General features: G+C 37.6%; 1 pseudogene; it reads right to left on the reverse strand.

The window, feature by feature from the left end:
- LOC144256960 (cytochrome P450 3A9-like) overlaps positions 1–17,411 on the reverse strand; it is a 29,364-nt pseudogene extending 11,953 nt beyond the window's left edge.
- Between the last annotated feature and the right edge of the window lie 5,989 nt (positions 17,412–23,400).

Below are 23,400 nucleotides of genomic sequence, written 5' to 3' on the forward strand. Positions count from 1 at the left end.
TGGGTTATGAACTCCCAATTTTACCCCGTATACAGATTGCTGTATCACATCAGTAACCCTTCCATTGATTGACATATTGCCTTTCTAGTGTCTGATGTATTCTGCTGTCTGTCCTATTCTCTACTATCCCCCCTCCCCTCCCCTCCCCTCCCCTTTTCTCTCTCTACCCCTTCTACTGTAAATCATTTCTTCCATTTGTATTATCTTGTCTTACCCCTCCTTTCCTCTTATATGTCATTTTGTATAACCCTGAGGATCGCCTTCCATTACCATGCGATTTCCCTTCTCACTTCCTTTCCCTCCCACCTCTCAACCCTGTTAATGTAAATCTTCGTCACAAGCTCTTCGTCCCTACCCTGTCCTTGTTTCCTCCCCTTATATCAAAGGAGTCATTTGGTATTTGTTTTTTAAAGATTGACTAGCTTCACTTAGCATAATCTGCTCTAATGCCATCCATTTCCCTCCAAATTCTATGATTTTGTCATTTTTTAATGCAGAGTAATACTCCATTGTGTATAAATGCCACATTTTTTTATCCATTCATCTATTGAAGGGCATCTAGGCTGATTCCACAATCTTGCTATCCTGAATTGTGCTGCTATTAACATCGATGTAGCAGTGTCCCTGTAGCATGCTCTTATTAGGTCTTTGGGGAATAGACCGAGAAGGGGAATAGCTGGGTCAAATGGTGGTTCCATTCCCAGCTTTCCAAGAAATCTCCATACTGCTTTCCAAATTGGCTGCACCAATTTGCAGTCCCACCAGCAATGAACAAGAGTGCCCTTTTCCCCGCATCCTCTCCAGCACTTATTGTTGTTTGACTTCCTAATGGCTGCCAATCTTACTGGAGTGAGATGGTATCTTAGGGTGGTTTTGATTTGCATTTCTCTGACTGCTAGCGATGGTGAGCATTTTTTCATGTACTTATTGATTGATTGTATGTCCTCCTCTGAGAAGTGTCTATTGAGGTCCTTGGCCCATTTATTGATTGGGTTATTTGTTATCTTATTGTCTAATTTTTTGAGTTCTTTGTATATTCTGGTTATTAGGGCTCTATCTGAAGTGTGTGGAGTAAAGATTTGTTCCCAGGATGTAGGCTCCCTGTTTATCTCTCTTATTGTTTCTTTTGCTGAGAAAAAACTTTTTAGTTTGAGTAAGTCCCATTTGTTGATTCTAGTTGTTAACTCTTGCGCTATGGGTGTCCTATTGAGGAATTTGGAGCCTGATCCCACAGTATGTAGATCATAGCCAACTTTTTCTTCTATCAGATGCCGTGTCTCTGATTTAATATCAAGCTCCTTGATCCATTTTGAGTTAACTTTTGTGCATGGCGAGAGATAGGGATTCAGATTCATTTTGATGCAGATGGATTTCCAGTTTTCCCAGCACCATTTGTTGAAGATGCTATCCTTCCTCCATTGCATGCTTTTAGCCCCTTTATCAAATATAAGATAGTTGTAGTTTTGTGGATTGGTTACTGTGTCCTCTATTCTGTACCATTGGTCCACCCGCCTGTTTTGGTACCAGTACCATGCTGTTTTTGTTACTATTGCTCTGTAGTATAGTTTGAAGTCTGGTATCGCTATACCGCCTGATTCACACTTCCTGCTTAGTATTGTTTTTGCTATTCTGGGTCTTTTATTGTTCCATATGAATTTCATGATTCTTTTATCTATTTCTACAAGAAATGCTGTTGGGATTTTGATTGGCATTGCATTGAACTTATATAGGACTTTTGGTAATATCGCCATTTTGATGATGTTAGTTCTGCCTATCCATGAGCAGGGTATATTTTTCCATCTTCTAAGGTCTTCTTCTATGTCTTTCTTTAAGGTTCTGTAATTTTCATTGTATAAATCTTTCACCTCTTTTGTTAGGTTGATTCCCAAGTATTTTATTTTTTGGGGGGGTATTGTGAATGGAGTAGTTGTCCTCATTTCCGTTTCAGAGGATTTGTCGCTGATATACAGGAATGCCTTTGATTTATGCGTGTTGATCTTATATCCTGCCACTTTGCTGAATTCATTTATTGGCTCTAATAGCTTCTTTGTAGACCCTTTTGGGTCTGCTAGGTATAGAATCATATCATCTGCAAATAGTGATAATTTAAGTTCTTCTTTTCCTATTTTTATGCCTTTAATTTCTTTCGTCTGTCTAATTGCTCTGGCCAGTGTTTCAAGGACTATGTTGAACAGAAGTGGTGAGAGAGGGCATCTCTGTCTTGTACCAGATCTTAGAGGGAATGCCTTCAATTTTTCTCCATTCAGAATGATGCTGGCCTGTGGCTTATCATAGATTGCTTTTACAATGTTGAGGTATGATCCAGTTATCCCTAATTTTTCTAGAGTTTTGAACATAAAGGGATGTTGTACTTTGTCGAATGCTTTTTCTGCATCTATCGAGATGATCATATGGTTCTTATTTTTAAGTCTATTGATGTGGTGAATAACATTAATTGATTTCCGTATATTGAACCAGCCTTGCATCCCATGGATGAATCCTACTTGATCATGGTGTATAATTTTTTTGATATGTATCTGAATCCGATTCGCCAGAATTTTATTGAGGATTTTTGCGTCAAGGTTCATTAGAGATATTGGTCTGTAGTTTTCTTTCTTTGAAGTGTCTTTGTCTGGTTTCGGAATCAGGGTGATGTTGGCTTCGTAGAATGAATTTGGAAGTTTTCCCTCTTTTTCTATTTCCTGAAATAGCTTGAAAAGTATTGGTGTTAGTTCCTCTTTAAAGGTTTTGTAAAACTCTGCTGTATACCCATCCGGTCCTGGGCTTTTCTTAGTTGGTAATCTTTTGATGGTTTCTTCTATTTCCTCTATTGTTATTGGTCTGTTTAGGTTGTCTATATCCTCCTGACTCAATCTGGGCAGATCATAAGACTTAAGGAATTTATCTATGCCTTCACTATCTTCTATTTTATTGGAGTATAAGGATTCAAAATAATTTCTAATTATCTTCTGTATTTCTGAAGTGTCTGTTGTGATATTGCCTTTTTCATCCCGTATGCTAGTAATTTGGGTTCTCTCTCTTTTTCTCTTTGTTAGCATGGCTAAGGGTCTGTCAATTTTATTTATTTTTTCAAAGAACCAACTTTTAGTTTTGTCAATTTTTTCAATTGTTTCTTTTGTTTCAATTTCATTAATTTCAGCTCTGATTTTAATTATTTCTTGCCTTCTACTTCTTTTGCTATTGTTTTGCTCTTCTTTTTCTAGGATTTTGAGATGAAGTATGAGATCATTTATTTGTTGGTTTTTTCTTTTTTTGAGGAATGAACTCCAAGCAATGAATTTTCCTCTTAGAACTGCTTTCAATGTGTCCCATAGATTCCGATATGTTGTGTCTGTGTTTTCATTTGACTCTAGGAAGTTTTTAATTTCCTCCTTGATGTCTTCTAAAACCCATTGATCATTCAGCAACCTATTGTTCATTCTCCAAGTGATGCTTGATTTTTCCTTCCTTCTTTTATCATTGATTTTCAGTTTCATTCCATTATGATCAGATAAGATGCATGGTATTATCTCTACCCCTTTATATTGTCTAAGAGTTGCCCTGTGACATAATATATGGTCTATTTTTGAGAAGGTTCCATGTGCTGCTGAGAAAAAAGTGTAACTACTTGATGTTGGGTGGTATAGTCTATATATGTCAATTAAGTCTAGGTTGTTGATTGTGTTGTTGAGTTCTATAGTTTCCTTATTTAACTTTTGTTTGGTAGATCTGTCGAGTGGTGAGAGAGGTGAGTTGAAGTCTCCCATGATTATTGTATGGTGGTCTATTAGACTCTTGAACTTGAGAAGAATTTGCTTGATGAACACAGCTGCACCATTATTTGGGGCGTATATATTTATGATTGTTATGTCTTGTTGGTGTATGGTTCCCTTGAGCAGTATGAAGTGTCCTTCTTTATCCCTTTTGATTAACTTTGGCTTGAAATCTATTTTATTGGATATGAGTATGGACACTCCTGCTTGTTTCCGCAGTCCATATGAGTGGTATGATTTTTCCCAACCTTTCACCTTCAGTCTATGAATATCTTTTCCTATCAGATGCGTCTCCTGTAGGCAGCATATTGTTGGGTCTTGTTTTGTGATCCATTCTACTAGCCTGTGTCTCTTAATTGGTGAGTTTAAGCCATTAACATTTAGGGTTATTATTGAGATATGGTTTGTTCTTCCAGCCATATTTGTTTATTAATGGTATTAAACCTGATTTGTTTTCCCCCCTTTACTGTCCTACCTCCCACTGTTGGTTTTCATTATTGTTTTCCATTTCCTCTTCCTGTAGTGTTTTGCCAAGGATTTTTTGAAGAGATGGTTTTCTAGCTGCAAATTCTTTTAACTTTTGTTTATCATGGAATGTTTTAATTTCATCTTCCATCCTGAAGCTTAATTTCGCCGGATACACGATTCTTGGTTGGAACCCAATTTCTTTTAGCGTTTGAAATATGTTATTCCAGGATCTTCTAGCTTTTAGAGTCTGTGTTGAGAGATCAGCTGTTATTCTGATTGGTTTACCCCTAAATGTAATCTGCTTCCTTTCTCTTGTAGCTTTTAAAATTCTCTCCTTATTCTGTATGTTTGACATCTTCATTATAATGTGTCTAGGTGTGGATCTCTTATGATTTTGCACCATCGGCGTCCTGTAGGCTTCTAAGATTTGGGATTCTGTCTCATTCTTCAAGTCTGGGAAGTTTTCACTGAACTTATTATTTCACTGAACAGATTGTTTATTTCTTTGGTTTGGAGCTCTGTGCCTTCCTGTATCCCAATGACTCTTAAGTTTGGTCTTTTGATATTATCCCATAGTTCTTGGATGTTCTGCTCATGGTTTCTTAGCAGACTTGCTGAGCTGTCTATGTTCTTTTCCAGTTGAAATACTTTGTCTTCATTGTCTGATGTTCTCTCTTCTAGGTGATCTACTCTGCTGGTAGTATTCTCAATTGAGTTTTTAAGTTGGTTTATTGTTTCCTGCATTTCTAGGATTTCTATTTGTTTGTTTTTTATTACCTCTATCTCCCTGTGAAATTGATCTTTTACTTCCTGGATTTGTTTGTCAATGTGGTCTTTCATTATCTGATTTTGCTGTCTCATGTCTTCCTTGAGACTCCAGATCATCTGAAGCATGTATATCCTGACCTCTCTATCTGACATTCCATCTGTTGCACCTATTACCTCTTCTAAAGTTGAGTTGACCTGCATTGCCTGTGGTCCTTTCTTTCCTTGTCTTTTCATACTGCTGGCGTTTCTTTCTGCTTGGTGAAACTGTTGTGTTTTTGAAATTTTCCCTCTATTTATTTATATTGCTCTTGTATGGTTGAAAGATCACCTTGCAGGGCAGGTAGTGGCTGTGATCCTCCTCCAATTTGTGTGATCCGTCTGTTACGCTGGCAGGCCCTAGGTCTGCTCTTCTGGTCAGTCAAAGGTCCGCTTACCCAGCAGGCACGAGGGGCACCTCTGTCACTCCGCAGGTTGCTGGGCCTGACCTCCCGATGGGTCGAAGGTTCGCTTAGCTTGCAGGCACTGGGGGAGGGGCCGGTTCCACCCCCCAGCAGGCCGCTCGGCCCGATCTGCCAGTGGTCACAGCCCCGCCTACCTTGTAGACACTGGGGGAGGGGACGGGCCTGCCCTTCAGCAAGCCGCCGGCCCTGTCCTACTTGTGGGTCCTGACTGCGTTCCCTGCAGGCGTGCGTAGCTGTTCTCTCACTTGGTAGGTTGCTGGACCTGACCCTCCCGTGGGTTGCAGGTTCGCCTAGCTTTCAGGCATTGAATTTCATCTTTTTGCATATCCATAATGCATTGATTAAAAAGAATGATAAATAAATAGAATAAAGACCAGTAGACTAAAGGAAAGGGAACAGGTTAGAGGGAGAGGAGAGGGACAGGGGAAGTACTAGAGACTGAATTAAAGCAAATTATATTCCATTCTTGTATAATCATGTCAGAATGAAGCTCAATATTATGTGTAATTATAATGCACTGGTCAAAAATTAAAACCACTGAAGTAGCAAAGAATAGGAGGAAATTTCTTCAACATCATTAATGTCATCTATGAAAATCCCAAACAGCATATGGACAAGAAAAAACTAAAAGCATTTTCTTTAAAATAAGGAATAAGACAAAGTTGTCCACTGTCACCACTCTTAGTCAATATATCAACTGAAATCTTTGAGCAATGAGGTCAAAGAATGAAATAAAAGGAATAGGAAAAAGAGAAGTCAAGTTGTTATTCTTTATAAAAGATGTGATCTTAAAATTCAAAGACAAAAAAACTGACAGAAGAATTGTAGTATTGATAAGAAATAATCCCACCTTTCTATGGTTCAAAGAATTTTGAGAAAGGTGCCATGACAGTGAAAAATGGAAAAACCACTCTTTTCAATAAATGCTTTTGGTTCATTTGGACAGAGACATGAAAAAGATTAAAGTTGGGCCCTGAATTAATACTGTAAAAAACATCCAACTAAAAATGGACTGAAGATGTAAATATAAAATTAAACCAACTCTTAGGAAAAAAGCAAGAAATTAAACCTTTACAATTTTAGATCTGGAGTCTAAGATTGTGAAGCCAAAAGAAGGGAATAAAAACACAAAAATTTGGGCTGAGGATATGGCTCAAGCAGTAGCGAGCTTGCCTGGCGTGCATGTGGACTGGGTTCGATCCTCATCACCTCATACAAACAAAGATGTTGTGTCCGCCAAAAACTAAAAAATATATATTAAAAAATTCTCTCTCTCTCTCTCTATAAAAAATTATATGTTATAAATATAAAAAGATGGTACTTCCAAATATACAATCAAAAAGTCAAACCAGACCTGTAGATGAGGAGAAAAAAATTGCAAAACACATCACATCAGGAGTCTGTATCCAGAATAAAGAAATCTTACAACTCGCCTACAAACAGAAATACAATTGTGACTTGAAAAGACCTTTATAGAAAGAAGACATAAAAATAGCTCAACTTGTTCAACATATTAGTTTATAAAAATTAAAATGAAACCCACAATGAGATGCCACAATACACCCAGGAGGATAGCTAGAAACAAAACAATGGGAAAAAGTAAGTGTTGGAAAGGATAGAGAGAAACAGCAGCACTTGTGCATTCCAGGTGGGAACTTGAGATGGGTATGGCTTTTGTGGAAAACATACTGACAGTTACTTTATTAGGTAAACATTAAATTGCTATACAGGGCAGCACTCCCTAGTAAATACATATACCCCCAAACAATGGAACATCTACATTCATCAAACTCTTCTCAATTTCAAGAGTAAAATAGACCACAACACAATGATACTGGATGACTTTAACCAGTATAGATATAATAGCTCTTCCAAACAAAGGCTAAACAAAGAAACTATAGAACTCAATAATGCAACCAATAACTTGGACTTAATAGACAAATAGAGAATATTTCACCCATTAAGGAGTAAATACACTTTCTTCTCAAGTGCACATGGATTCTTCTCTAAAATATACCATATATTATGCCACAAAGCAAATCTTAGCAAATACAAACAAACAGAGATAGTAATCTGCATTCTATCAGATAATGGAATTAAATTAGAAATCAATGATAAAATGAAAAATAGAAGGTACTCCAACACCTGGAAACTAAAAAATAATGCTATTGAATGAGCAAGAGATAGAAGAAGATATCAGAGAGGAGATTTAAAAATTCTTAAAGGTAAAGGAGAACACTGATACAACATATAGAAATCTCTGAGACACTATGAAGGCAGTACTAAGAAGAAAGTTCATTGCATGGAGTTCATTCCTTAAAAGAAGAAAAGTCACCAAATAAATGACCTAACATTACATCTCAAAGCCCCCCCAGAACAAGAACAAATCAAAACCCAAAGTAGTAGAAGACAGGAAATAATTAAAATTGGAGCTGAAATCAATGAAATTGAAACAAAAGAAACAACTGAAAAAATTGAGAAAACAAAAAGTTGGTTCTTTGAAAAAAAAATTTATAAATGCTTAGCCACACTAACAAAGAGAAAGAGAGAGAGAGAGAAATCTTAAATTACTAAAATCTGTGATGAAAAAGGAAATATCATGATGGACACTTCTGAAATACAGAAGATAATTAGAAGCTATTTTGAAAATTTATACTCCAATTAAATAGAAAATATCACAGACATCAATAAATTTCTAGAGTCATGATCTACCCAAACTGAATCAGGATCACATTCACAGGTTAAAAAGATCAATTTCAAGCAAGGAAACAAAAGACACCATCAAAAGGCTACATACAAAGAAGACCCCCGACCAGACAGATTCTCACAAGTCCTTCAAAAAAGACCTAATACCAATATTCCTCAAATTATTCCATGAAATAGTAAAAGAGGGAACACTTCCAAACTCATTCTATGAGGCCATTATCACCCTGATTCCCAAAATAGCCAAAGACACATCAACAAAAGAAAATTTCAGACCATTATCTCTAATGAACATAGATATAAGCATTCTCAATTAAATTCTGGCAAATCCCATACTACCAGAAGTGTTTTACACACTTAATGCAATCCCTATTAAAATCTCAGTGACATTGTTCATAGAAATAGAAAAAGCCATGGTAAAATGGGTTTCGAAAAATAAGAGACCCAGAATAGCTAAAGCAATCCTTAGCAAGAAAAGTGAAGCAGGAGGCATCACAATACCAGAACTTAAACTATACTACAGAGCTATAGTAATAAAAAGGCATGGTATCTGCACCAAAATAAACTTGTTGACCAATGGTACAGAATAGAGGACACAGAGACAAACCGACATGAATATGTTTATATCATACCAGATAAAGGTGACACAAGCATTCACTGGAGAAAAGAGCCTATTCAATGAATGGTGCTGGCAAAATTGGAAATCCATATTGGCACCAAAACAGATTCGTAGATCAATGGTACAGAACAAAAGATATAGAGACAAACCTACACGAATACAGTTATTTCATACTAGACAAAGGTGCCAAAAACATTCATTGGAAAAAAAAGATGGTTGTTTCAACAAATGATGCAGGGAAAACTGGAAATCCATATGTAGGAAAATGAAATTAAGCCGCTCTCTCTCATCATGCACAAAACTTAATTCATTATGAATGAAGCACCTAGGAATTAGGCCAGAGACCTTGCACTTAATAGAAGAAAAAGTAGGCCAAAATTTTGATTATCTTGGATTAAATTCTGACTTCCTTAACAAGACTCCTAAAGTGCAAGAAATAAAATCAAGAATCAATAAATGGGATAGATTCAAACTAAAAAGCTTCTCAACAAAAGAAACGATAAGGAGAAGAGAGAGCCTAAAGAATGGGAGCAATTTTTTACAGCATACACATCATATAGAGCACTAATCTCCAGGATATATAAAGAACTGAAAAAATTAACACCAAGGAAACAAATAACCCAATCAATAAATAGCATATGTAACTGAACAGACACTTCTCAGAAGAAGCTATACAATTGGTCAACAAATATATGAAGAAAGGTTTAACTTCTCTAGTAAATACAGAAATGCAAATCAAAACTCCTCTCAAGATTTCATCTCACTTCTCTCAGAATGGCAGTTATGAAGAATATAAGCAAAAATGTATATTGGTGAGTATGTGGGAGAAAAGGCATACTCTTACATTGCTGGTGGGAATGCAAATTGATGCAACCAATATGGAAAGCAGTATGGAGATTCCTCAGAAAAGTTGGAATGGAACCACCATTTGACCCAGCTATCCCACTCTTCAATTTATATCCAAAGGACTTAAAATCAGCATACCACAGGGACACAGCCACATCAATGTTTATAGAAGCTGAATTCACAATAGCTAAACTGTGTAACCAACTTGGATGCCCTTCAGTAGATGAATGAATAAAGAAACTATGGTGCATATACACAATGACATATTATTCAGCATTAAAAAAGAATAAAATAATGAAATTTTCAGATAAATGGATGGATTTGGAGAATACAATGCTCAGTGAAGTAACCCAATCCCCAAAAAATCTAAGGCCAAATATTTTCTCCCATAATTGGTTGCTGATCCGTAATGGGGTGGTCATTGGAGGAATGGAGGAACTTCGGAGAGGGCAAAGGAAAGAAAAGGGAAGGGAAGGGTTATGGGTATAGGAATGATGGTGTAATAATATGGACATCATTACCCTAGGTACATGTATGATGACACAAATGGTGTGAATCTACTTTATGTAAAAGTACAGAAATGGAAACTTGCACTCCATTTGTGTATTATGTAGTGAAATGCATTCTGCTGTCATGCATAACTAATTAGAACAAATAAATAAATAATTTCTTTTAAAAAAGGAATGAAGTACTGACACATGCTTCAGGATGGAAGAATTTGAAAACATAATGATAAATGAAAGAAGTAAGACATGACTTTTAGGATTCCATTAATAGAAAATTCACAGTATCAGCAAATCTATAGAGTCAGAAAATAGATTCATGGTTGCTTAGGCTTGGGGAATAAGAGTTAATATGAATGATAGCCTTCTTCTGAGTTGATAAATGGTCACTAGTGATGGCTGCATATATCTTTGTACTGAAAACCATTTAATTGTATAAGTTAAGTAGGGTAATCCAAAGGTATATTAATTATGTATCAATAATACTCTTATTTAAAAAGAGAATGAATGAATAACATGGTAGTTCACATACTTATTGAGAAGAGCAAAGTGTCAAAGAAATCAAGTCATAAGAGTCTCTTGACTTTCTCCACAAAGGGATCTTGTGGGTTGTTGAGAGAATCAATGTTCACTCCAAATGATGTAGCAGTGATCACATCCATGCTGCAGGCCCCAAAGATGCTGAATAGAGAAAGATTTAGAAAGTTAAAACAGTGCCTCTTCCCAATCCTTCCACTACACATGCAGCAAGGAGTAGGAGTAAGTTCATGTGCCCAAGCAAGACAAGCAGAGAGCCACACACTGTCAACAGTTATCTGCTGGACCATCAGATGAGTCTATGATCCCTTCACACTGACCAAGAGGTCTTTATGAGTTTCAAATGTGGTACTGCCCTTGTGCTAGGAGTCATGGGGACGTGAGGTGACTTAGACTCACCTCTGAACTCAAGAAGTTCACCCACACAGGGATAAGATCCATAATCAGACAAACTACAGTAGCACAAATAGAATGCAGATGATGACAGTTGTATACAAACTGAGCTTCAGCAGGACAAGGGTGGAATAACTGAGTCTTCTTAGAGGGCTCAAAAAGGTGACCGTGACCTTGACAGTATTTTGCCTTCTAGTATATCCAAAGTCATAAATAGCAGCCAAACAAACCTTGGTTGATACAGGAAAGATCCTTTCTCCCCCAGATGCCCTGTCTCCTCCTGGGAATAGCCCTTTCTTAGATGAGAAGTTGGAGTTTTGACTCCAAACTTGCTTTTGTCTGCTCATTGTACAAGCTCAACATTTGGAATTCGGTTCCGTGGCAGGCAGTTGGAGGGGCTCCTGGTGGAGCTTGGAATGCCCGAGCTGCCCTGCTACTTACTCTTTCAAGTTGATCAACTTGCCCTTCTCTGATTCCAGTATCATGTTTTTCACCAGCACATCTCCATACTGGTTAATGATGGGGAACATCTACGCACAAAACACAAAATCACCCATAGTTAAGTGAGAGACTCAGTCCCCAAGGTTATGGTTTTCCCAGGATAAAGAAGTATGAGACATTTATAATGAATCTTACTATATCTCTTCTAAAACATAAAGACAAAAGAACATGTTTAGGAAGTTCAAATTCAGAGAACTATCCCTTTAAAGGGACTACTATCTATCTCATTTTCTACCCATCCCCAGGTTTATTCTCTAAGTTTTCAATGAAGAGCCCTCCTTACCTCCTTGAGTTTTCCACTGGTGAAGGTTGGAGATAGCAGTGTTCTTATTTTCTTCCACTCTTTATCCTCAGACAAGGAGATGGCTTTTTTCATAAATCCCATTGGACCAAGATTCTAGCACCCAAAGGAAAAGAGATTTTATCCTACATAAATGTTGAGGTCTCCACAGTTGCAAAAGTTGTTAAATAAGTATCATTTATTAAAAAAATATTTAGTGACTGCCTACTAGGTAGCTGGCCCTATGTCAGACACTCAATAATATTTATTCCAAGTGACATAACCTCCTGAGGGTTTGAAAGAGATACCCAGGTACCTCACACCGCTTTTAGACTTTATATTCCAACCTTTGTTTAGATGCAAAGGTTGGAATATAAAGTTGGTTGGAAACTTTTTCCAGGGGAATAGACAGGAAGAAGATCTAAGAAGACATAGTACAAACTCCAGGGCTATGCAGAGCAGAAATGGGTTGGTGACAGATACCAGATGTTCTTGGTCAACTGTATGTTACCTAAGATCAGTTCTGTCTTTACATGCATTTACAGCATAAGCGTCTTGATAAAAGGGTGCCTAGGTATGATAATTTTAAAAATAATAATATTTGAAACTTAAAGGATTTGGAATATAAGTGTAATACAGGAAAAAAACACAAGTTTTTAATGGAAGTTGTTTCAGTATTTTCTAAAAGGGCAGAGGAGAAAAGGAAGATAATTCTATTTTTCACCTGGGTGCTAGACTTCCAAAGTAAAACCCTTGAAATTTAGTTCTGTCACCTAAAATATATTTTTGTGTTAAAATGTATGTTTCCATCCAGGCACAGTGGTGCATGCCTGAAATCCCAGCAGCTCAGGAATCTGAGACAGGAGGATCACAAGTTCAAAGCCAGCCTCAGCAGTGTTGAGGTGCTAAGCAACTCAGTGAGACCCTGTCTCTAAATAAAGTACAACATAGGACCAGGAATTTGGCTCAGTGGTCTAGTGTCCCTGAGTTCAATCCCCAGTACCCCACTACTACCAAAAAATGTATGCTTCAAGCACTCATTCAATGTAAACATTTAGGGGATTAGGAGCAGAGGGAAGCTTCTTCAATTTGACAGAGATTGTATAAAAAAATTTTCAGCTAACAATGTACATACTGGTGGCAAACTGAATGCTTTCTCCCAAGCATCAGGAAATAATTCAACAATGTCTTCTCAGTCATACACAGAAACACAAGTAAGAACGTTCATCTGAGTGTAGATTAGTGATATATACATGTTGGGAAGGGGTATGTAAAGGCAAGTAAGTAGAGGCTGGATTTGAGTAATGTGCAATATATGCATGTATTGAAGATTGCAGCAAATCCAATTATCATGCACAATTATCATATATTAATCAAAGTTTTTAAATTTTGGTTTGAACCCCAGGTCTTGTGCCTGAAAGGCAAGCATTCTACCAACTGAGCTATATCCCTAGCCCTCAAAGTTTTTAAAAAGTGAAGATAGAGATTGTATGGGAATCCACACACACACAGCCTCATCTAAAATTGGGGTGAACTTTGGAAGATTAAAGTCTATATCCTTCAAAAGAAATGTTCACTCTCATAGCTGTTATTCCACCTCACACTGGAACTCCCAGCTGATGTCAGAGGAAAAGAAAAACAAATAAATAAAAGAAATATAGATAGGATTTTCCCTATTTATAGGTGCAATTTTTGTCCAATGTGGTCAACACACAAGAAATCAGGTACATTTCTAAGGTTAATGAAAATTGGTGAAAACACATTAAAAACACAATCTAAATCTACACAAATTTAGGCATGTGATACATTTGGACAGAGCTGCACACTCATTCATATAGGCACACAAAATGGAAAAATGAAAATAAAAAGCCTAGATTGTATTAATTTCCTGTTAATATAGGAACAAGAACTTAATAAATTTATAGTCATGTAAGAAATTATCATTGGGTAAAACAGAATAAATTATACATGAAACTGCCTGGTAATTGTTTTTGGCAAGGAATGCCCTCTGAATTTGTAAATATCTCAGGATAAAAATTGAGTTAATAAATTAAATAAATAAATAAATAAATAAATAAATAAATAAAAAATGTTACTTTGGATTAGACAAAGGGGAACAAAGGGAAGGGTGAGGGGATCGGAATAGGAAAGACTGTAGAATTAATCAGACACAACTTTCCTATGTTCATATGTGAATACACAACTAGTGAAAATCCACATTATGCACAAACACAAGGATGGATGTTGTACTTCATGTATGTATAATATGTCAAAATACATTCTAGAGTCATGTATAACTAAAAAGAACAAATAAAAACTTAAAAATATAAATAAATGTTATAATGTTGAAAAGTGAGTGCTTACCCGTCGGTTGGTGAAGACAGAATAACATTCTTTGATGAGCACTGTTTTGATAATGCTGGGCTCTGCAGTAGCCAAAACAGGTTGTGAACCATGAAACAGGCTGTGTTGGGAAAGCAAAGCTAATTAAATCGAACAGGCCAGATTCTGCAGCAGGAATCCAGACTTTGATCCTGATGTTACCTATTCTACCTGCCTACTCCTACAATACATAGCAACATAAAGTTCTAGTTGGGGATTCTTAATAGCATAAAGGGTAATGTAGGTAAAGTAGGTAGGAAGAGAAACTTAGAGACAAAATACACCTTCTAAGAGATCATAATTAGAAATAGCATTGGAACACTGGTTAAATCTAGATGGTGAATACAATAGTTATGCCTATGGTACTTTCCATAACTTATTTATTTGTTTATTTATTTACTTGTTTAGTTATTTTTTTAATTACAGGTGGACAGAAGCCTTTATTTGTCTATTTTTATGTGGTGATAAGGATAAAACCCAGTGCCTCATTGTTCTATGCAAGCGCTCTGCCACTGAGCTACAGCCTCAGCCCATAGTCTCCACAACTTTTTACATGGAAAAATATAGGTTTGTGAAAAATTGAAGGCAGATAATTGACTAACATCTCACAAGTACTAAGTTTTGCAAGTGGTAGCTGAAATGGGGCCTTTGGAGATCCAGTGGGGCATGTTGTGTCCTTGGATCACATGGTATCTATGGGCCATGTCAACTGAGCAGAACACTCTGGCCAGCCCTGTGGCTTTCTGGGGATTGATGAGAGAAGATGGAGATGAAAAGTCAAAGTCTTCTACCACTATTTTTAGTGTAGAGCAAAATGATTATACCTCATCTATGGCTCCCACCAAACCCCCACCAGCTCTGAAAGGGAATAGTTGCTATAGTTAACTGAGGCCACCCTCCAATATAAACCCTATCAATCTACCAGGGAACTCACTGGTGGAACTACATCCTATGTCTGGTCTTAACATCAAATGGATGAAGGAGAGGAAGAAATGCTTCATTGAATAGTCAACACTGAAAACTTAAAAAACGGCATATGAGCAACAATAATTATGATAATTAAAAAGAAGAAAGTAAAGGAAATGAAAAAAGCTTAGCAGAAATGGTTTCCCATCTGCTTTAGAGTACCTCCCAGCCTTTTGTTCAAAAGCATACATTGAATCTGAAATTTAAATAAGGGAATTTTGTCTTTAAATTAAAAGGAAATCAGTGGACAAAAGAGATGATGGCATAGATTTATAAGCCCATGATTTTTTCTTAAAAAAAGTTCTCAAATAATACATTTTATTCATCTAAAGGATTAAAAAAGAAAGAAAAATGGGGAAGATAGGAATAGCCAGACATTGGACACAAAGTAAGGCTGTAGACTCTGGGTCATCAAAAGTAGGAGAAAAGCCAAAACATGCAACATTCTCAACCTAAGTCAGACTGTAGACCCAGACTCCTGGTGACATGCAGGATCACTGGCAGGCAATCCTCCAAGAACTTTGCAGCACAGAGGGTTGCATCCCAAAAGTTCTGGGCTGAGGTTGTCCTCATGCATTGGGGTGCCACATCATAACAAGTCTACCAAAGAGAAATTTCCAGAATACTCACCCACATGTTTTTCCATACTTTTTATAACATTCTCTGTCAAAATTAGACACAACCTAGGAAGAAGAACAAAATGAAATTACATTATTGTTGCAAATGTACTGACATTGCATCAAATGACCCAAATCCCATGAATTCGGGCTTGATGTTCCTAACAGGTGGTTAGAGAGAAGCTCTTATTCAGAAGCTTCTGAGGAGAAAAGAGAAAATATGCAATATTTGAAATAAAACATGTAAAGTCACTTGAATTTTCTCTAAGTATTATACATAATCTACCAATTACCCTTATCAGTGAATACAACATGCTTCTCTTCTGCATTATTTCTTTGTCTGCTTGTGTTGTCTTAGAAATACTGGGACCTTCTGAATTATCACCTCCATAGGCATGTGAGGAATCCCAGGGTGAGGGAAAATGAGTGCATCCCAGGACCATGCATGATCTTTTCTCTCCTCATCAAGTATGATTTTAATTTATCTCATGTTTTCTGGTAGAATTCTGGTAGAATTAGGGAGTAAAGATGCCAGCAAACTCTTTTAGCCTAGGAGATTTATGTTGTCACAATCATGTTGTTGAGTAAGTAAGTGACATAGTGAGCAAATAAAAGTGAATTTGCCTTCCTGTTTTGGGGCTTAACTTGGAAGAGGGGAGATGCTACCTCTCTGCACATAGTACACAGATAGTTAGACACTGGCTGTGAGTTTTCATCATAGAAACTAAGCAATTAATCTTCCTCATGCTAAGTTTCATGTGTAATATTTTAACTGTGCAAATAAAGCATCCCAGAGGTATGAGTGTATCTTCCTAGAATCTGCCCTGAGGAAAAAAAGAAAACACTGTGAGGATGCTCATAGTCTGAACAGAAAGTCCACAGCTTACACTGTTGATGTGCCAGAGTCCTGAGCTCATTAACAGAAGTGAACCTGACACTATGAGGAGTTGTAAACAGAGCCCCAGGGTAAACCTGACTGAACTTTGGATGGTCCCTCACACAGTTTCTGAAGCTTGAAATCTCAAAACTTCTTTCATGGAGCTAAATTTCTACTGATGAAACTAAGCAGGTATTTGCAACCAAAAGAGGCAAAACAGGGAGCTCAAATGACACTCACCCGGCGATAATTAAGAAGAGTTCTTAAAAAAGGCAGAGGTTTTGGCCCTGGAATTCCCAGCTTCTTAAAATATCCATGTGAATACGTCCCATATCTATAAAGTGGAAGAGAAATCCAGGTCAAGGGATTGTGACTGTGTGTACATAGTGGCTCATGAGTCACTGATTCAAGAATGGGAACAGTGAAGCCAGGCAGGTAACATGTAGGCCCTAAATAACAACAAAAACTCCAATGGCCCTAATTACATCTGCTCATCATCTCCTCTCTCACATTCCCTGAGAGAACACAAGTCATAATAATTAGCTCAAAGCAGCTGATTATTGTTAAGTTCCATATTTAGGCTCCAAATGCTACAGTTAATATTTGATATAAGTCCCCAAACATGAGTTTGAAAACTCCTGAGTCATTCAGATTAGATTTCTTCCAGGTCACTTCACTCACTGGTGTCAGTTTAGGAAGTTGACTTGATGCCATCATGTTGGCCCTCTAGTGGCCTCCAGTGGGGGCCATCCCCATTCTGGGACTTCTTAACTGAGCAGACAGGAGTATTCTCCCACTTTTTCATAACTCCCATCTGGATGCCTTTTATTGCATCTCTGGTCCACATTTTCCTTACTCATCTGCTGTAAGAGATTAAGAACACTGGCATATGGGGAAACTGTTGAGTAAGAATAACCAGCTGGGAAGGTATATTTAAAGACACGTGCAATCTACATCATGGATGTATGTATTAGATTAATATTCCTTCAATTTTTCAAAAAAGATGAAGTCATGTTTAAACAGGTTGGTTTTCACAAATACAGAATCCAAGGGTCCTATTTTGACCTTCAGAAGAAATGTGAGGAACTTACCTCAAAGAAATTGTATTATTGAGCAGAATAAAATTAAAACATTTTCATTAATTTTAAAATGCCACTGGAGGGAAAATAGATGCAACAAAAGCCTGAATACTACCCTTTACTTTAATTGTTACAACCAGGTTTATATTTTCTATTTTCACATCATTATGAATACCTAGTCTTGTAAAAGTGGATTTAAGATAGAAGTCAAAGGTCTCCTTGGGGCAATGTCTTCTACCTCAGTCAGAAATAACTGTTCTCTTCCCCTGCTCCTTGAAACCAGGAATCCCACAATTTTAAAAAATATTTTTATAGTTGTAGGCGGACACAATACATTTTATTTATTTATTTATTTTTTTGTGGTGCTGAGGATTGAACCCAGTGCCTCACATATGCCAGATGAGCTCTCTACCAGTGAGCCACAACCCCAAACCAGGATTCCAACTATTTAAAGGAATTCTTCTACTAGATGGTTTTATTCATGCTCCTGTACTGGAATTTCATAAGCAAATATTTAAAATACAAAATGAGCTTGGAAACTTCTGTCTCTTGAAGCTGTCATTAGATTTCCATTCAAGGGAGAAACAAATCTCTACACTGATGCTAACTTAAGGCATAAAACTTCCAAATTTCTCCCAGGTCTTTGCTCAATAGTTTTATTATTCAGAAGTACTTGCATATTGCAGAGTGGAGGATTTGATTTTTTAGAGGGAGGGCTGTTCCAGTGAAAGGGAAGAGAACAGAGGGAAGAACTGAATCTGAGCCTGTGGTAGCACCTGGGATGCACTTGGTGTATTTTACAAATGGTGCTGGGACATGGGAAAAAGGAGCAGGAACCACCTGTTCCACAGGAGAGAAGCTCCTACACATCGCTTGTAGTGCACATAGAACACAAAAGATAAACAATGACACAGAAACTTGTGAAGACCCCTCTATACCCCCAGAATTCTGAAAGTTTGCAAAGTGTGCATCACTTTCTTTCCAGATATGTGATCTAGAAATGCCAAGCTTGCCTTCTGTGAGCAGGTGTGATTCAATGAAGTCATACTGGCATATTTATATGCTGGAAAAGGAGGTGGGGCTGAGTGTTCAACCAATAGAAAAAACTATTGGTGCTCTAGCCACTATTGAAGAAGCCAGGTGCCCTCTCCACCTTGGCAGTTGGCAGTGAGACATGGGGACATGCCTATTTTGATCTTTGAGTTCAGATTTTATAACAAATTATCTATAAAAACTTCAATGGTGCTGGGGTTGTGGCTCAGTGGTAGAGTGCTCATGAGGCACTGGGTTCAAACTTCAGCACCATATAAAAATGAAATAAAGATATTATGCCTACCTACAATTAAAAAATAAATATTTTTTTAAAAAAAACTTTGATCAGTGTTATCATTATGCCCAAAGGTTATTGCTTCTTATCATAAACTCAAGTGAAACATTAGAATTAAATGTCCTCTACTCCATTTTTTTTTTCTGCGTGGATGTTCTCATTACAAAATCCTTGAATTCTACCCAAAAAGGTTATATCTAAATAACTGCTCATGCACTTTCCTCTGCTTACAATGCCCTCATGCCCCATAAAAGACTTTTTAAAAAATATTTTTTAGTTGTTGCTGAAAATTTTATTTATTTATTTATTTATTTATTTATTTATTTATTTATTTATTTATTTATTTATATGCAGTGCTGAGAATCAAACCCAGGGCCTCACACATGCTAGGCAAGCCCTCTACCACTGAGTCACAGCCCAAGCCCAGAAGACTATTAATCATCCTTCAAAACCCAGCTCAGTCAAAACTTCATCTGGTAGAGGCTTTCAACACCACCTCTTCACATGGAGCCACTTCCTCCCCTGGACAACTTCTAGTATCCCTGGAACACATTTCTCTTGTTGTTGTTCTCTTAACTGACCTACAACATTGTTGGATTCCACCTTTGTTTAACTTTCCAGAATGTGAACTTCTCTGGATCAGGATCTCTGTACTATCCACTATTATGCCCCTAGTCCCTAGCAGAGCTCTTTACAAAGAGCTGGTATCTGGGACGTTTGGTCATTGAGTCAGGTGAGACTGCTGAGTCTCTGCAAGTTCTTTCCCTGTGTGTCTTTGCTGACCACTTCATCTTCCTTGTTTATTAATACAGAAAGATGATTTGTCTTGTTTGGGCCACAGCCACCTTCCCAGCACGTTAGGCTACTTTCTGTGTAGCCAGTAAGTGATCCCTGCAGTAGCCAGTAAGTATATTTTATAGAAAAAATAGCCTCTGTCTCTGAAAATAATGCATGTCCATGATCAATGGGTGTGAAAGGAAGAAGAGAACAGCATCCTGCATGGCCAGGTGAACCACAAATATCTACCCACCCATCTCATGGCAGATATCACCACAGAGAGCACATCCAGCACCAGAACTCCAAAAAGATGATCCTAGATTTCTCATTAACCAAGAGGTGTCTGAGCAGGTGGCTTCCTGCTTTTTGGTCAATAGGTGGTTGTGGGTGGAGAGCAGACCTTGGGAGCTGGTTTAGGAGAAGTCTTGTAAGAACAATTGTCACTTGTGAGACTCTCAATAGATTCCAGATGTGAGTGATGCCAGGTATGAGTGTTTGAAAATTATATCAGCTCATTATCTCAACTCTGATTCAAATTTTTTGTCTGATTAGCTTGAGAAGTGGAGGATTAGGTAACAAAGTCTCCAAGTTCTCAAACATAACAGAATAATAAGACATTCAACTCTTGTGTGCTTCCTTCTCTTTTTCTTCTTACTCTGCACCAACTGATACCCTTCACCAACTCTTCCCACATCTCTTACATGCATTCAAAGAAGGAGAGATTACAGTGTCATTTGATAACTATTGACAATTAACAGCCTTGAAACAGACTGAATTTGGAGGCACCCCACTGAAATTGGGAATGACTTCCTCATGCTAAGAGTTGAAGCTGGAGGACCTTGGGGCTTCCACCTCCCACCCTGACAGGCACCAAAGAAAATGGAAATGGGGATTTCCTTCCTTCTGGGACAACACAGACTAACTAAATCTGCATCTGTGCATTTATTGCCTTTTTTTCCAGATTGCTTCTTCTTCAGATCAACCAAATATACACATGTCTATCACATGGCTTTTGTTTCTGTAAATTATAATTGTGTCTGTGGGATAGGTAAGGAGAAGCAATCTAACCGCTTTCTCCTGAGTTGATGGAACTGCATCAAGTTCAATACTCATTTTACCATCTTTTTTCTATTTATTATGTGGATAGGCAGCCAAATCCAGCCAGCTAGGATCAAGGTAGCTCCCAGGGTTAGGCTGTCAGTAATAATCTTACCATAACCCCAAATCTTTTTTATATTTTCTGTATATAAAACCTCTATGGAACTAATATAATTTCATCTTCCTTCAAGTAATGTATTTGGCTCTTATGATGAAATAACTAGGGCTATTATGATTTTCCCCCTGTCTTTCATAGCTCTGATCCTTGTTGGACTGGTTGGGATTTGTGCCAACAAGGATGAGTTAGTCATTCCTTGAGATGAAAAACACATCCAGTTCTGGGGCCCAACCTATGCAAAAGTTCTTGTTCTGCAAAGGGCAATCAAAGAAGCCATGCTCTAGCCAGGCAGGGTGGCAAACATCTGTAGTCCCAGCTTTTCAAGAGGATGAGGCAGGAGGATACCTTGAGCCCAGGAATTCAAGGAAGGTCAGGCAACACAGGGAAAAGTCATGACACACACACACACACACACACACACACACACACAGAAGAAAGAGAGAGGGAGAGAGAGAGAGGCATGTTCCTCATGAACTTAATTCCATAGAAGGTAATATCATCAAACACAAAGATATTTACATGCTAAATTTTTGCTGTGCATGTGCAGGAAAACATTATGTGCCAGAAGACTGCCCTCATGACTGTCCTTTGTTGAACTCTCCAGTGCCCTTTGTTGAACTCCCCAGCAGTGTTTGACATAGGTGACCTGTATTGTCAGGTTTTGGTTGATGTGACAAGAGATGAGAAATTAAACCAATATATGACCCAGATATATCATCCCTCATATTTATCCATCAGAATTAATTAGCATACTATAGCAACATATGCATATCCATATTTACGGTAGCATACTTCACAATTACTAAGTTATAGAACCAACCTAGGTGTCCATCAACTGGATAAATAAAATATGGTATATGTAATCAGTGGAGTTTTGCTCAGCCATAAACACAAATAGAGTTATGCCATTTGCAAGAAAATTAACAGAAACGGAGAATGATTTAGTCAGTTCTTTTTTCTTCTGTGACTAAAGGTCCCAGCTAGTAGAATTGTATGGGGAGGAAAAGTTTATCTAAGGGCTCATGGTTTCAGATGTCTTAGTTTATAGAAGGCCAGCTCTATTCCTTGGGGCTCAAGGTGAGGCAGAACATCATGGTGGAAATTTGTGGCAGAGGGAACCAGCTCTTATGATGATCAGAAAGGAGAGAGAGAGAGAGAGAGAGAGAGAGAGAGAGAGAGAGAGAGAGAGAGAGAGAAGTATTCACTTGCCAGATACTAATATATACCCCAAAGCCATACCCCCAATGAATCACTTCCTCCAGCCCCACTCCACTTGCCTACAGTCCCCATTCAATTAATCCAATCAGGGACTAATTCACTGATTAGGTTAAGACTATGCTATATAACCCAAACATTTCTCCTCCATACCTTCTTGCATTGTCTCACACCTCAACCTTTGGGGAACACTACACACCCAAACCATAACAGAGAACATTATACTAAGTAAGATAAGCCAGATTCAGAAAGTCAAGGATTATATGTTTTTTTATAATATGTGGAAACTAGAGAGAAAAAAGGAAAGAAAGGGAACCCAGGTAAACAGAAGAGGGACCAGTAGAGAAATGGAATTTGTGGATAGAAAAGGGGGAGCAAAGGGAGGGATATGAGAATGAAATCGACAATGTATGCTATGTGCATATATGAATATAACACAATAAAAATCACTCATCTATCTAATTATAATGCACAAATAAAAATTTAAAAACCATAAGAGAAAAAAACTGTGAAATGTTAAATAAAGAAGAAAAGATATATTTGGACTCATAGTTTAAGAGATTTCAGTCCATAGTCACTTGGATCCATTGATTCTGGGCTGTGGTGAGGCAAATTGCCATGGCAGAAGTGCACCATGGAGCAAAGTTGCTCCCCTCATGGTGACTGGGAAGCATAAGGAGGGCAAGGTAGGGGCAAAGGATTTGATTAGCTTTTCCAGGATCTGCACCTGGTGACCTAACTCCAACTAGGCCCTAGGCCCTGTCCTCTCTACCACCTTCTGATAATGCCATACAATTGTGAATCCATCTATGGATCATTCACAGATGAGATTAGGGAAGCTCATGATCATACCACCTTCCCAAAATCTCCATCTCTGCACATGGATGCATTGGGAACCAAGCTGTTAACCCTTGAGCCTTTGGGAACATTCCAGTGCCAAACCATATCATGTGATTCTGCAATCTGTATTTGGAGTAAAAATGGGAGTTCATAACTCACTTGAAACTAATGTCTGAAATATGATATGTCAAGAGCCGTGTAAGGTTTTGAACAACCAATAAAAAAAATAATAAAAAAAAAGATTAAAAAAAA

Source organism: Urocitellus parryii, chromosome 9 (assembly GCF_045843805.1).
Source record: "Urocitellus parryii isolate mUroPar1 chromosome 9, mUroPar1.hap1, whole genome shotgun sequence".
In the NCBI taxonomy this organism is placed as follows: Eukaryota; Metazoa; Chordata; class Mammalia; order Rodentia; family Sciuridae; genus Urocitellus; species Urocitellus parryii.